Source organism: Bos indicus x Bos taurus, chromosome 28 (assembly GCF_003369695.1).
Source record: "Bos indicus x Bos taurus breed Angus x Brahman F1 hybrid chromosome 28, Bos_hybrid_MaternalHap_v2.0, whole genome shotgun sequence".
NCBI classification, from domain to species: domain Eukaryota; kingdom Metazoa; phylum Chordata; class Mammalia; order Artiodactyla; family Bovidae; genus Bos; species Bos indicus x Bos taurus.
In genome coordinates, this window is record NC_040103.1 from 24,573,318 (window position 1) to 24,589,561 (window position 16,244).

The 16,244-nt window shown below is 39.3% G+C and overlaps 1 protein-coding gene across 1 annotated transcript in view; it reads left to right on the forward strand.

The window, feature by feature from the left end:
* MYPN (myopalladin) overlaps positions 1–16,244 on the forward strand; it is an 87,391-nt gene that overhangs the window by 9,914 nt on the left and 61,233 nt on the right. The window lies entirely within an intron of this gene.

A 16,244-nucleotide genomic window follows, 5' to 3' on the forward strand; every position in this document is an offset into this window, starting at 1 on the left:
TGATCCTTCTAATTTTATCTTTCAAGTATGTGGTTTCAAAGATTATATGCTCCCTTTGAGAAAAACAGAGTTTAAAGCAAACTGTCCAACGGAAGTATAATATTAGACACATGTGCAATGTAAAATTTTCTAATAGTCACATTTTTAAAAAATAAAATAACGGGGTGAAATTGACTTTTAAAACTATATTATTCAACCAATATATTAAAAAAAACTACCATTTCAACATGTAATCAATATGAAAATTATTAATAAGACATTTTATATTCCTTTTGTCACACTAGGACTTCAAAATCTAATGTGAATTTTGCACTGACAGCACATCTCAGTATGGATGCTAAATTTTTCTAGGAAATACTTAATGTGCATTTAGAGTTCATAAAATATACAGTTGAAAAACTACACTGTAAGATCCAAGTTGTTCCAAACATATTTGAAAGGTCTATCAGAACTGAATTGAGTATCAGCTTTTACATTTAAATTAATTAAGGTTAAATAAAATTAAGAATTCAGTTCCTCAGTTGCACTGGCCACATTCCAAGTGTCCACATGTGGCTAATGACCATGGTATTAGCACAGGCCTACAGCCTATAGCTTAAAAAAAAGTCTTTATGATCTATACTCAACAAATACCTATGGTAGTTTTTAATTTAAAAAAAAGCCGAATAATAGAAAAAGTGTGATAAGATAAAGATACAATAAAATTGGTAAAGATCAATTTAAAGTTTATTTTACACGTATTTATTATATACTTTTTGATTTATTCTAGGTATGTAAGCAGGGCGTCATCTTTTTTGCAAAATAATATTATAGGGCAGTAATAGCACTTGTATTAATAATAATATTTTAAATTATGTACGCTTATTGATTAAAGGAATTCTAGTCTAAAAGCAAATTTATATATTGAATTCTGCTTTTCAGAGTCAACATAAGGCAATACTCAATACTATTTCTACAATGGCATATACATGTTACTATCTAGTTAAACAACTGAGCTCCTTGAGGAAAGGAGTGTCTCGAGCACCAGGCATAGCTCCTAGCCTATAGTAGTCATGCATAATACATTAGTCGCTAGATTATGAGTATACTAATGGATAAAGAAACAGGAAAACAAGAAACTCGACTTAGATTTCAATCAGGAGTGAGACAATTGGCCTAAGACGTGGCAAAGGGTTGGAACAGCATAACAAAGGGAAGTGTCTACCCTTCTCTACGCATACCTGATGACACTCCCTGGGACTCTGGTCAGTGATGCTGGCAAGATGTCATCATAGCACCATGATGGATACTACTCAGTGGCATCTGGTCAGTCTAAGTAAGCTGGTGAGCACTCAAGTTATGGCACAGATACGGCTTACTTAGACTAGTTCTATCCATTCCACTAGTTTCTGGACATAGATTGGACCCTTTCAAAAAAATTAGACCAGGTCACTCAAGACTCATCCTCCCCATTCTTAATCATGACAATCTCAAACACAAAAAAGACTTGGGGCTCTTGTGAGAAAAATCACTCAGGAGAATTATAAAATACTCATTCCCCCAAAAAACAAAGTAATATGGTGGTTACTCAGAAACAACTTAGTCAACTAATTAAATATTTACAAATTTAAGAGTGAAAGAAATATACACAACTACCACGCAGCAATACTCATTTTTACCTGGAAAGAATTTCTTTAGTGATAGCATTCATGCCTATATCCCAGCCACTGGTTTGATGGCAGGAAATTAATATGTATTCACTAAGTATTTTCTGAATTCATCACAGTAATCATATTAATATTAAAAAAAAACTTAGGATTGTCTAAATAGATTGTTTTTGATGTTGTTGTTCAGTCGCTAAGTTGTGTCCAACTCTTTGCAACCCCATGGACTGCAGCATGCCAGGCTTCCCTGTCCTTCACTGTTCAAACTCATGTCCATTGAGTCAGTGATGCTATCTAACCATCTCATCCTCTGCCATCCCCTCCTCATTTTGACTTCAATTTTTCTCAGCATGAAGGTCTTTTCCAATGAGTCAGCTCTTTGCATCAGGTGGCCAAAGTATTGGAGCTTCAGCATCAGTCCTTCCAATGAATATTCAAGGAATATTACTTTGAATATTCAATGAAAATTATTTTCCTACATATAAATGTATATAACTCTAATCAGAAACCAAGTATACACACCTAGCTTTTACTTTAAACTCAGCACTGTGACCAATACAGTGACAGAGGCAATATAAACATGTGTCCCTGCTCTCAAGGAACTTGCAACCTCAATTAAAGAAATCATCCTAACTCTACTCAATACTCTGTAACGGCTTATATGGAAAGAGAATCTAAAAAAAAGAGTGGAGATATAGATAGATATAGATATAGATAAACTGATTCACTTTGCTGTACACCTGAAACTAACATTACATGTAAATATACTATATTACAATAAAAATGATAATAAAGAATTCACCCTAATTTTTATAGGACAATGAAGGGCTGGAGGACTAGATAGGTCAAAGAAGACTTCAGAGACATAAGGGAATTTTAGCTGAACCTTGAAGAAAGAAGAGAATTAAGTAGAAATGTAAATCATTTATTCATTCAACAAATACCTACTGAGTTACTAAAGTGACTCATTGAGAGTACAAAACAATTGGGAGCTACTGGAGGTCAGGGACCTTGTTTTGAAACCAAGGGTAAAACTATTCTAAGAGGGTAGCTCACAGTCTAATAGAGCAGTCAGACAGACATATGATCAAAACATTGCAATACTGTGTAATAAGGGCTGTAACAGAAGTATGCATGGAATGCAATGGCAGCTCAAAGGAAGATTGATATTTGGCCTGAAGGGCAGGATGAAGGAAGTGTTAATGCTGGAGGTGCCACTTCAGTTGAGAAAACTTAAGGTGGAAGAGGAAAGCAGGTGGAAAGGCCCAGAGACAAATGTTTTCAGGGAACTGCAGATACTTGGCTATGTGAGGAACATGGGATAACAGGTGAGGAAAGATAAGAGAAAAGACAGAAGAAGTAGGCAGAGGGACGGGTCCTTTTAGGCCAGGTCAACTCAATATGTTTATATAAAAGTACAGATGCTGGCGGAGTAATATTTTTAGATGACAGTGAAGAGACTGACCTAACTGGACAAGAGTGGAGCCAGATGATTTCGAAAAGCCTTGAAAGCAAAGTAGAAGAGTTCCGACTTGGTTTCAAAATCAAGTGGAAAGCATTTAAGGTTGTGTATAAGGACATACTAAGATAAAAGGGAGAATTTAAGTAGAATAGGTCTGGATGAATGAGTTAGACCCCAAACAAATAGAGCCCCAAGGGCACTTTGGAGGCTGTGAAAGGTATTCCAGGCATCAGACACTCTGATATCAGACTGGGGTAGGGGCTGTGGGAAAGCACAGAAAAGCTGTGAGGGAGCAATATTTAGAAGAAATGAAACCAAGCTGAACTTGGTGACTGACTAGATAGGAAGGACATGAGTAAAAGACTGATTCCACAAATTTGAAGCTGGGCACCTCAGAGAACCCTGGGGTCACTGTCAAGGTCTGAGAAACTGGAGGAGGTGGATGATTTGAGTCTGAGGAGATGGAGGGACCATATCAAATAGATAGCCAGAAACGTAGGACTGAAGGGCAAACGAGGGGGTAGTGGAACTGGAGACATTCCAAGGAATGCCCTGGACACTGGGAGATTTGGATGCAGTATCTCTGGCATTACAAAGGGACTATAAATACAGGTAACGTGTGGAACTAACATCCAGTTATGCTAGGCTGGGGCACGGTTTTTTCCAACCTTCTTTTGGCAGTAATTCCTCCTCCCATTTTTCTCCTCACAATGAATATGTTACGTTACCCCAATACATACTTTACACACACACACACACACACACACACACACACAGATTTCTTAAAGATGAGATTAGTGTTTCTGGGATTGAAGAGGATTGGGGTGGAGGAAGCATGCAGTCCTGCCTGCTTGCTCACCGCTGAAACTCCTAAAGCATCTCCATAGAACCCAAGAGCACAGATTTTGATTGAAAGAATGCCTTTAAAAATGCATTACAAGAATGAGGTGCTTTGGTTTGCCATAAAGGAAAACAGTACAGCCCAAAGGAAAAGTATCCTTTTTTCTATTTTTGCAAGAAAATATAACGCATATACCTGGCAACTGAGGTCTAACCTTGTATGTATGTGCCTCGGTGTGTTCTCCATATTTTACCCATGTTTCTATAATTCTAGTTTAGCAAACTGAAAAATGCTTTTGGCCTATATTTGTTGATTTCCAAGTTGACTGGGAAGAAATTGTTTTGTAAGGGTAGGATCCTGTATCATTAAAGCTAGCTGTTTTTGATAGCTTGTTAATTTTGGACATAGCTTCATTGGAGGAGCTGAAATACACTCATGCGTTACCCACAGATGAAAGAGTCTGCAGGAATTCACAGCAAATGGCCATGATCCCTTTTTGTATCCTGACTCGAAATTCTTTTCCCAGGAATGTACAGCTGGGTCACACTAAGTATGTTTGCTTGTACATAGCCCTCTGAAGCAGTAAAAACTTACCTTTTATAGATGCTGATGTCTGATTTGGCTGTTAAGTTTTGCTATTGCTACTTCTGGACGTTTGCCTATGAGTGCCATGCTGAGGAATAAAAAGGAAATAAATTAGTTATAAAAACAAAGGATATTTTAAATTATATAAAATAGTATAAATAATTATATATGATATGTAATGTAAAATATTATATAAGTATTTTTAAATGCTACATTATTTAGGGGCTTTTTCTTCTACCTTTTGGGACAATCTAGATACCTTCATTTACTCATTCACGCAACAAATGTGAAGTGTCTGTTATGTGCCATGTACTCCTAGAGCCAATAAGATTATAGCAGTGAACAAGGAAAATCCCTTGCCTTCATGTATCTTGAAAGAAAAGTGAAGTCGCTCAATTGTGTCCAACTCTTTGTGACCCCATGGACTGCAGCCTACCAGGCTCCTCTGTCCTTGGGATTTTCCACGCAATAGTACTGGAGTGGATTGCCATTTCCTTCTCCAGGGGATCTTCCCAACCCAGGGATTGAACCCAGGTCTCCCACATTATAGACAGACGCTTTACCGTCTGAGCCACCAGGGGAGTCCTGTATCTTAGGGTCTAGTAAAGATCACAGGCAAAAATCCCACAGTATTACATTATCATAATTGTGGTAAATATTATAAAGGAGGGCGCATATAGCAAAGGGACTAAACCTTGTGAATGGACTAGGGAAGGTTTTCCTAAAAGTATTAGAGCTGAGACAGAAAAGATGATGAGAGGTTAGCCTAGCAAAGCGGGGTTTACAGAAAACTGTTGCCGGGTGAAGAAATAACGTACATGAGTCAGTGAGACAATGATTGACTTTACGGAACTGAAGGAACTAATGCCACCAGAATATGAAGAGTAAGGAGGAAATGGTTTGGGGTAAGTTCAGAGAACAGGGATAGAGACTAGATTTCAAAAGCCTCCCAGAACAAGCTACTCAAAGTGGGTCCCTGGACCAACAGGTCAGCATCACTTGGAATCTTGGTGGATGTGCAAATTTGCAGCTTCTATGTCAGACCTACTGAATTAAGCTCTCTAAAGGGCAGGCCCGGACATTTGTGTTTTAACCAAACTGCTATTTGTTTCTGTGCTAAGAACTTTTGCAGTCTCTTTGGAGACCTCCTCCCCCAGGGGGACCGGCCCTTGATTCTATTCCTTAACCCAGATGTTGCAATCTCTACTTAAGGTTGTAACACCTGATTCTCAGTCCCACTCCTCAGTACACTCCTCACAGCCTCTTTCTGTTGATGTCACCTCACCCGAGCTGGTCATTCTTTGAGGTAGGATCCGTCGTCAGACAGAAAACCAAGCTACCTTGTGTGGTATCCATTTGGCCCCTGGGAAAACCGCACCTCTGCCCTCGCAAACTTCGGCAATGTAGGCTGCTTCCAGGGCAACCCTCTCCTCTTGCTCTTCCCTCTTGTGCTGTGCTTACTTTCTCAGTTGTGTCTGGCTCTTTGTGACCCCATAGACTGTAGCCCGCCAGGTTCCTCTGTCCTTAGGGATTCTCCAGGCAAGAATACTGGAGTGGGTTGCCACGCCTTTCTCCAGGGGATCTTCCTGACCCAGGGATCAAACCCACGTCTCCCACATTGTGGGCAGATTCTTTACTATCTGAGCCACCAGAGAAGCCCTCTTCCCTCTTGGGCAATGCTAAATATCATTTCACTTTGAAAGTTTCCAAGGCAAGAGTTGGGTGAAGCCTCTGTGCTGCCACCAACTCCAGGGGCTACAATAGAAGATCTCCAAGGAATTCCGTAGAAGGCCCTGTCATGTGGCCACTGACCTTCTCTAATCAATCTCCCAACCTCCTCATCTCTACTCCCAAAATGGACAAGGATCACCAGACTGAACTTTCTGAATTGCTTTAGAAGTGCATTTTTAAATAAATACTGAAGAATATCTAGAAGTACAGATACGGTATAAGAGTAATGGCACATCTATCTATATGCCCACATTAGTATTATGTTTAAGTTGAGTGTCTTCCTGATCCTGTCCCTTCCTCCTCCCCTTAGAGGTAACCAATAGCCCAAATCTTGTGTTTTCTCTTTAAATTTTCCTTAACAGTTTTTCTTCAGTTTAACAACATATCCTTATGTTCCTAACCAATACTGGAACAGAAGTATTTACTGGTGGAATGACAGAAAATCCTACATTGTTATTGTTGTTGTTCAGTCACCCAGTCATGTCCAACTCTTTGCAACCCCAAGGACTGCAGCACGCCAGGCCTCCCTGCCTCTCACCATCTCCCAAAGTTTGCCCAAGTTCACATCCATTGCATCAGTGATGCCATCCAGCCATCTCATCTTCTGAGGCCTTTTCTTCTGCCCTCAATCTTTCCCAGCATCAGGGACCGAAAAGCCTATATTTACATTAAAATAAGTCAAGGTGGGACACAGTAGAATATATAAAAAACACATTTGCTATCTGTTGATAATTTGTTGAAGCTAAGTGATATGCACGTAGGGGTTCATTATATAGTCTTTCTACTTTGTGGAAGTTTTTAAGTTCCCATAATAAAGTTTTGGGTTCTACCTGCCAATGCAGGAGAACTAAGAGATGCAAGTTCAATCCCTGGGTTGGGAAGACCCGCTGGAGGAGGGCATGGCAATCCACTCCAGTATTCTTGCCTGGAGAATCCCATGGACAGAGGAGCCTGACAGGGTCCATAGGATCACAGAGTCAGACACAGCTGAAGTGACTTAGCATGCATGCATGCATAATAAAGTTTTTAAAAAATAGTAAATTTTACATGTTGTAACGTGTTTATGTGAGTAGAATCATAATGTATGTATTATTCTGGTACTTGAATTTTTTTCTAAAAAGTATATCCATGATGTGTGTAACTCTAGTTCATTCATTTTCATTACTATACAATATTTTACTGTAAGGCTAGAGAACAGTATTATTAATGTACATTTGGGTGGCTATCAGCTTTTTCCCTAATATGAACAATGTTATTATAAATGGTCTAGTATATTCTCCTGGTGCATGAGTATGTTTAGGTATGGAACTGCTGGCAGAGTGTATACAATTTCACTTTATAATTACACCAAATTATTTTCCAAAGGAATTATTTCAATTTACATTCCCACCAATGTTATATAAGAGTTCTGGTAGTTCTACATCATTGCCAACATGGATTTATCAGACCTTTTAATTTTGCAGATCTGATGGGTATGGTATCTGATGAGTATGAAGGTTTTTTGTTGTGATTTAAATTTTCATTTCCACAGTTACTAATGAGGTTGAAAATTTCAAAAATATGTTTATTGAACATTTAGGGTTCATTTTCTATGAAGGGCCTGTTTACATCTGTCACTCGCTTTTTCTATCAGTTTGTTATTTTCTTATTGATCTGTAAGAATTTTAAAAATAAGATTAGGAGACTAACTAGATGACATTATGTGTTATGAAAATATTCTCTCTCAGTTTGATTTGTCTTTTTATTTAAGGTATCATTTGATAATTAGATATTTTTAACTTTAGTATCAAAGTCTCCTTCATGGTTTTTAGTTTTTATAGCTTGTGCCTAGTTTACCAAGAATTTTCCACCTCGAGTTCAGTTCAGTTCAGTTCAGTCACTCAGTCGTGTCCAGCTCTTTGCGACCCCATGAATCACAGCACGTCAGGCCTCCCTGTCCATCACCAACTCCCGGAGTTCACCCAGACTCACGTCCATCGAGTCAGTGATGCCATCCAGCCATCTCATCCTCTGTCGTCCCCTTCTCTTCCTGCCCCCAATCCCTCCCAGCATCAGAGTCTTTTCCAATGAGTCAACTTTTCGCATGAGGTAGCCAAAGTACTGGAGTTTCAGCTTCAGCATCATTCCTTCCAAAGAAATCCCAGGGCTGATCTCCTTCAGAATGGAATGGTTGGATCTCCTTGCAGTCCAAGGGACTCTCAAGAGTCTTCTCCAACACCACAGTTCAAAAGCATCAATTCTTCGGCGCTCAGCCTTCTTCACAGTCCAACTCTCACATCCATACATGACCACAGGAAAAACCATAGTCTTGACTAGGCGGACCTTTGTTGGCAAAGTAATGTCTCTGCTTTTGAATATGCTATCTAGGTTGGTCATAACTTTCCTTCCAAGGAGTAAGCGTCTTTTAATTTCATGGCTGCAGTCACCATCTGTAGTGATTTTGGAGCCCAGAAAAATAAAGTCTGACACTGTTTCCCCATCTATTTCCCATGAAGTGATGGGACGGATGCCATGATCTTCGTTTTCTGAATGTTGAGCTTTAAGCCAACTTTTTCACTCTCCACTTTCACTTTCATCAAGAAGCTTTTGAGTTCCTCTTCACTTTCTGCCACAAGGGTGGTGTCATCTGCATATCTGAGGTTATTGATATTTCTCCTGGCAATCTGGATTCCAGCTTGTGTTTCTTCCAGTCCAGCGTTTCTCATGATATACTCTGCATATAAGTTAAATAAGCAGGGTGACAATATACAGCCTTGACGTACTCCTTTTCCCATTTGGAACCAGTCTGTTGTTCCATGTCCAGTTCTAACTGTTGCTTCCTGACCTGCATACAAATTTCTCAAGAGGCAGATCAGGTGGTCTGGTATTCCCATCTCTTTCAGAATTTCCCACAGTTTATTGTGATCCACACAGTCAAAGGCTTTGGCATAGTCAATAAAGCAGAAATAGATGTTCCACCTCAAAGAACTCAATAAATGTTAATAAAATTTAAAGCATAGACATACCCTCCCAACTTGTACCTCCATACTGCCATGTGTGAAACATAGCCAATGGACATGAAGACTTAAGTTTGTTACCTCGGTAGTGGTCAAACAGGACATACAAAACATTTAATTGTTTTACAAAATCTGACATAACTTTGAGTCCTGGTAAAAAGTATCTACTGTTATTTTACTGTCCAATGTACTCCAGTTGCACTTTCTATATGAAGTGATGCATGGAGAGAGTGAAGATGTCATTAAGAATTGGCTTGGCCAAAAAATGGAATCCAGTTTTTCTATAACATCTTATGGAAAAACTTAAATGAACTTTTTGGCCAACCCCAAAAGTAAACTACCATTTAGCTGTTTGAGACCTTACACTCTTTACCCAAGAGATCAGGCATCCTTAGTGAAGACCCAGCACAGCCATAAATAAGTAGATAAAAATAGATCAGGCATCTAGTCCCCAAGCCTTCTTGAAAAATGAAAATAAAACAGACTTAAAGCTATAATAATCCTAATTTGAATTCATTCATTTAACATCTATACAACAAACATTTTTGGGAACAGCTCTGATGTGTCATACCCTGGGCAAGGAACCAGATAAACAAGTGGTAAACCAAACATGTGTGATAATCTCTGCCCTGTGGTGTTTATTGTCCAGTAAGGGGGAGAGATATTAAACAAATAAACCAATAAGTAAGCTTATAATTATAAGTGATATGTAGGTTCTGTGAAGTAAACAAACAGGGTATTAGAAGAGGGAGTAAAAAGAGGTATGACAGGGACACTGGAAAGGCTAGGGCAGGGTTAAAGGAAGAGTCTGAGTAATCATTCTTTTAAAGAGCATTATTACTGGTAAGTCAGAAAAACACATTCAAATTATGTTTAGGAGTTGATAATGTGCTAAAACAATGAGTCATGATATTGAGCCACACCATATTTTAGACAAAACAGTACCCTAAGAGCCGAATGGTGATCTGCAGCTTAAAAGGCCAGATAAATCCGAAACATGTGTCTCTTCAGTGTCTTCATTTCCAGGCTTGGTAACTACCCAAATGACCAGGTCTGGCAAGCTGTCCTTAGTGCATTAAAGATGGATCCTTCTTTATCATTTGGATTTGTCCCATTTCCCCAGATCACTGACTCAGTTCCGCTGAGCCATGAATCACGCCTGGCACCCACTGCTACTCTCTAAGTGTCATGAAGATTTGGAGTTCTAAAAACATGCAGCCGGGCAGGGTACTTATATGAAAGCATTCCCTAACATAGATAGACGTTGGAGGAGAGCATGTTTCCTCCTGACCCTCAAACGTCTTCAGCATCGCTGGGTACATTTTAATATGTTTCTCAGAAGGTAGCCTGACCAGTGCATTATTTCTGAGTGGGTCATGGTGTTAAAGTAGGGGTGACGACGGTTACTGGCTGTCCTTTGGGGCTGGCTGAAGCCATCCTGGGCATCTGAGTAAAGACAAAAATGCTTCTGACGGAGAGTTTGGGCATTTGAATCACTCCACTTATCACCTTCAGGCTGTCCAATTGCTCACAGATGTTTCCACTCTCATTTTGGTAAAGAAGAGAAACGTTATCTAAAGAAACAACACAACCTTGTAACGTTTATATAAGGGAAGGTATTTGTATATCTGTTTGAAATAGTTATTCATATTTGCCTTCTCAAATGAATAAAGGTACATTGCTTAAAAAGTCAAATAATATTTTTTTGAAAAAAGACCACTTTCGACTCCTTTGGCAGTTTCCTATTTATTCGTCTATGAATTTCTAAACAATATGCCAGTGGTTCTCAAACTTTTTGTTCTCAGGACCCCTTTACGATCTGAAAGTTATTGAGACCCAAAAGAGGTTTTATCTATGTGAATTATATCCATGATTATCATAAGTTAAAATTGAGAAATATTTTAAACTGTTATTTTGAAATGAATAAGAAAAAACTATGATAAACATGCTCACATAAATAATTTTATGAAAAAATAACCGTATTTCCCCTCAGATTTTGAGTTACAAGAGTGGCATTGTTTTATGTTTTTTGCAAATCTCTTTTAAAGTCAGGCTTAATAGAGAACAATTGGATTCTCGTATTTGCTTCTGCATTTGGTTTGTTGTGATATGTTTGGGTTGAAGTTAATTTTTTAAATATGGCATTGTACACGTATGTAGTTAGAAACAGGAGGGATATTTTAATAGACTTTTCAGATAATGTGGCTATTCTAACTTGATATTACATGAAAATTCAACTAGGAGTAGTTTCTTAAAGGTTAGTTGCAGTATGAAATCTGAAACCATACCAATGAACTTTTGTACCCTGCTATAATAAAACCCTTTGTCTGTCTTGAACTTCGAATGGATAACATCATGCATTGGTCATTTGGAAAACAAAGTCTTCCAAATTTTGACACATTTTATTATATATTTTTAAATCATATTTGTTAATATCATCACTGATTTCACCAAAAATCTCTTTGTGTATTGGGAAGTCCTAAACTCACTGTGGGAGATACAAGCTTTCCAAAACTCTAATTTTTCCTTAAAAGTTCCAGTTTTTTTTCTTGACAACAAATGTTATCAGTTATTTTTGCTTGAAAGAACAGGCTTACCTCCTTCATTTTTTGAGAAAATGTCTGCCAAATACCCAAATCTAAATAACCATAATTTGTCAGCTGTTCTTTCAAGATATCGTTTCATGCATTAGGTGCCTGCTGCTGCTACTGCTAAGTCACTTCAGTCGTGTCCGACCCCATAGAAGGCAGCCCACTAGGCTCCTCTCAGATCAGATCAGTCGCTCAGTCGTGTCCGACTCTTTGTGACCCCATGAATCACAGCACACCAGGCCTCCCTGTCCATCACCAACTCCCGGAGTTCACCCAGACTCACGTCCATCAAGTCAGTGATGCCATCCAGCCATCTCATCCTCTGGCGTCCCCTTCTCCTCCTGCCCCCAATCCCTCCCAGCATCAGAGTCTTTTCCAATGAGTCAGCTTTTCGCATGAGGTAGCCAAAGTACTGGAGTTTCAGCTTCAGCATCACTCCTTCCAAAGAAATCCCAGGGCTGATCTCCTTCAGAATGGAATGGTTGGATCTCCTTGCAGTCCAAGGGACTCTCAAGAGTCTTCTCCAACACCACAGTTCAAAAGCATCAATTCTTCGGCGCTCAGCCTTCTTCACAGTCCAACTCTCACATCCATACATGACCATAGGAAAAACCATAGTCTTGACTAGACGAACCTTTGTTGGCAAAGTAATGTCTCTGCTTTTGAATATGCTATCTAGGTTGGTCATAACTTTCCTTCCAAGGAGTAAGCGTCTTTTAATTTCATGGCTGCAGTCACCATCTGTAGTGATTTTGGAGCCCAGAAAAATAAAGTCTGACACTGTTTCCACTGTTTCCCCATCTATTTCCCATGAAGTGATGGGACCGGATGCCATGATCTTCGTTTTCTGAATGTTGAGCTTTAAGCCAACTTTTTCACTCTCCACTTTCACTTTCATCAAGAGGCTTTTGAGTTCTTCTTCACTTTCTGCCACAAGGGTGGTGTCATCTGCATATCTGAGGTTATTGATATTTCTCCCGGCAATCTGGATTCCAGCTTGTGTTTCTTCCAGTCGAGGATTTCTCATGATGTACTCTGCATATAAGTTAAATAAACAGGGTGACAATATACAGCCTTGACGTACTCCTTTTCCTATTTGGAACCAGTCTGTTGTTCCATGTCCAGTTCTAACTGTTGCTTCCTGACCTGCATACAAATTTCTCAAGAGGCAGATCAGGTGGTCTGGTATTCCCATCTCTTTCAGAATTTTCCACAGTTTCTTGTGATCCACACAGTCAAAGGCTTTGGCATAGTCAATAAAGCAGAAATAGATGTTTTTCTGGAACTCTCTTGCTTTTTCCATGATCCAGCGGATGTTGGCAATTTGATCTCTGGTTCCTCTGCCTTTTCTAAAACCAGCTTGAACATGAGGAAGCTCACGGTTGCTCTTCCATATTCAGTAGAAATGCTGTGTGATACCTCCCATTTCACCACTCAGAATGCTAAAAAGATGTGGACTCAAGGTTGAGATGACTTTTACTGCTTAATCAATGACATTTTTAAGTGAACCTGGATTTTTTTTTTAAACTGCAAGTGTGACAATGGAAAACACAGTGACCACTCATCAGCTTTATGCTGCTAAAGCACCAACAATTTTACCCATTGTGGCTTTTGCACCATCAGTGTAAATATCAACACAGTGAAAAGGCAAATAGTATCTTAGTATTATATGAAAATAGTTTTGTCTTCATAGAAAGTGAAAAGAACCACTGTAATATGCTTATAAACCACAATTGCTTGGTATGTTAATGCTATTTTTTCTTGACTTCCTGTTCCAGAAGATGGTGGGTTAGCACCCCTTCACCAAACCAGAACTTCCGTTGTTCCTTCCTTCATTGCCTCATATCACACTGTTGTTTTAAAAATTTTTAATGTATAACTTCTTGTCACTATGTAAGTATCATTTTCTGCCAAATCCAATAGGGAGAAGTGACTGTTTTCTTGCCTGTACAACTTTTTTCACCTGGAGTTGATGACTATTGTTTTTATGTGCTTGGCTCTCTGGTCTTGTCACAATTTGTCTCAGTTTTCCAATACCTTTGTAAAACATGTCCTATTAACAAATAGTCTGTTCCATGCAGTTAAGCCACCAAGCCCATTTGTTTTTTCCCTGGAGAAACTCTGCCTGAAACCCCTTTTCCTCTTGCTCCAATATGGAGCAGCTGCTCATGCAGCCAACAACTCAGCCTTCATCCTAGGGCATCTCTTAACTGCTCAGAGGAAAGGATGCGGCCTGCTGTGGGAATATAAATACTCATTTTTTCAACCTGAAATCAGTGACCCTATTTTAAGCTCTGTATCTCCTCCCCTATTCTTAGTGTTTCCACCAAACTTGCATCTTCAAATCCTGTAACTTTCTGGGGTTCTACTGCACAAATCGCCTTCTTCTCAATGACATCCCCAAGCAGGCACCTGGTATTCAGATTTTTCACCTCTCCTGGCTTCTCATTCTGCTTTCCACCTTTCAAAAGTGATTGAGGCCTCAGGTCTGCTCTTGTCTCCCTCCTCATTCTTTTGGTCCTTGTGATTTTTTTAAATCCCTTTAAAAATCTCCTTTATTCTCATGTTAGGGTCATTGTCAGTGGAAATGTTTGTCTGGATGCTCACTATTTGTATTTACAACTACACATACTCTGAGGGTGTGCTCCTACAAGTTCCATGGGGTCTTGCTGAGACTGATGCTCTGGGAGACTTAGGGACCCATTTCAGCAGCTGCATGCACCTCTGCTGCCACAACAGAGCAAACACTGGCATAGGATTTAATGAAAGCAAATAAAGTACTCACAAAATATTAATGATCAATTATTTCCATCATTTGTTCTTTCAACTAATCCAACACGTATTTTCTGCATACCTACTACTATGTGCTAAGATGTTGTCATAGGTGTGGGATTATATTCATAAGACTGATAAGATCCTCTAATGGACTTTACAGCTTAGTAGGAGAAGCAAACGATAACAAAATAAGCAAGTATGTAAGATAATTTCAGATGATAATAAGTGCTGTGAGGATAACACAAGAGAATAATGTGATGGTGTCTGAGGATAAAGAAGCTACATTAGGAAGAGAATATGACATTTGAACTGAGGCCTGACTGATGAGAAGGGCCTGTTTTTATAAAGACTGGGGGATAAGGATTTTAGGAAGTACAAATATCCTAATATGGAGAGTAGTTTAATATGTTCAGAGAATAGGAAAAAGACCAGTGTGGTTGCAACATAGTGAAGGGAGAATGATGGGAGAGGAGATCCAGAAGTAAAAGAAGGCAGGTTTGGATATTATCCCAAGTAGAAGTGTTAATTGAAACTAAGGGATGAGACAATGGCCAAAAGAGAGAATGTATAGAAAACTGTCCGAGCTTGTCAGGTACCATCTCTACACACAAAGGAGCTTAAAATTTAGTGAAACTGGTGAGACAAATTCTCCCAAATCAAGAATAATCAAGATCAGATCAGATCAGATCAGTCGCTCAGTCGTGTCTGACTCTTTGCGACCCCATGAATCGCAGCACACCAGGCCTCCCTGTCCATCACCAACTCCCGGAGTTCACCCAGACTCACGTCCATCAAGTCAGTGATGCCATCCAGCCATCTCATCCTCTGGCGTCCCCTTCTCCTCCTGCCTCCAATCCCTCCCAGCATCAGAGTCTTTTCCAATGAGTCAACTCTTCACATGAGGTGGCCAAAGTACTGGAGTTTCAGCTTCAGCATCATTCCTTCCAAAGAAATCCCAGGGCTGATCTCCTTCAGAATGGACTGGTTGGATCTCCTTGCAGTCCAAGGGACTCTCAAGAGTCTTCTCCAACACACAGTTCAAAAGCATCAATTCTTCGGCGCTCAGCCTTCTTCACAGTCCAACTCTCACATCCATACATGACCACAGGAAAAACCGTAGTCTTGACTAGACGAACCTTTGTTGGCAAAGTAATGTCTCTGCTTTTGAATATACTATCTAGGTTGGTCATAACTTTCCTTCCAAGGAGTAAGTGTCTTTTAATTTCATGGCTAAGAATAATCAAAGACAGTGTATAATCAAGACTTGCATGACATAATATAGGTTTTTTAAAAAAGTAAAGTGACAAAAAAAAAAAAAAGGTAAGGTAACAATCACTGAGAATTGACGGTAAAAGGTGCTTTGCATAGGAGGTGATATCTGAGCCAAACTAATGGATGAGTTATATTTACAGTAGCTGAAAGGTGAGGAAGAGAATCTCAGAAAGAGACAAACATGAATAGAGGCTTGAATGTAGAGGTGAATATAATGTATTTATTGAACAGCAGAGGAAAGTTTATCTCTTGAGAAGTCATTGAATAGGTGAGTTTTCTTAAACGTGCTTTAGAATCTTGCTTTACAAACAGTGGGAGGGAAAGGTTCAGGCATTGAATGGTTAGATC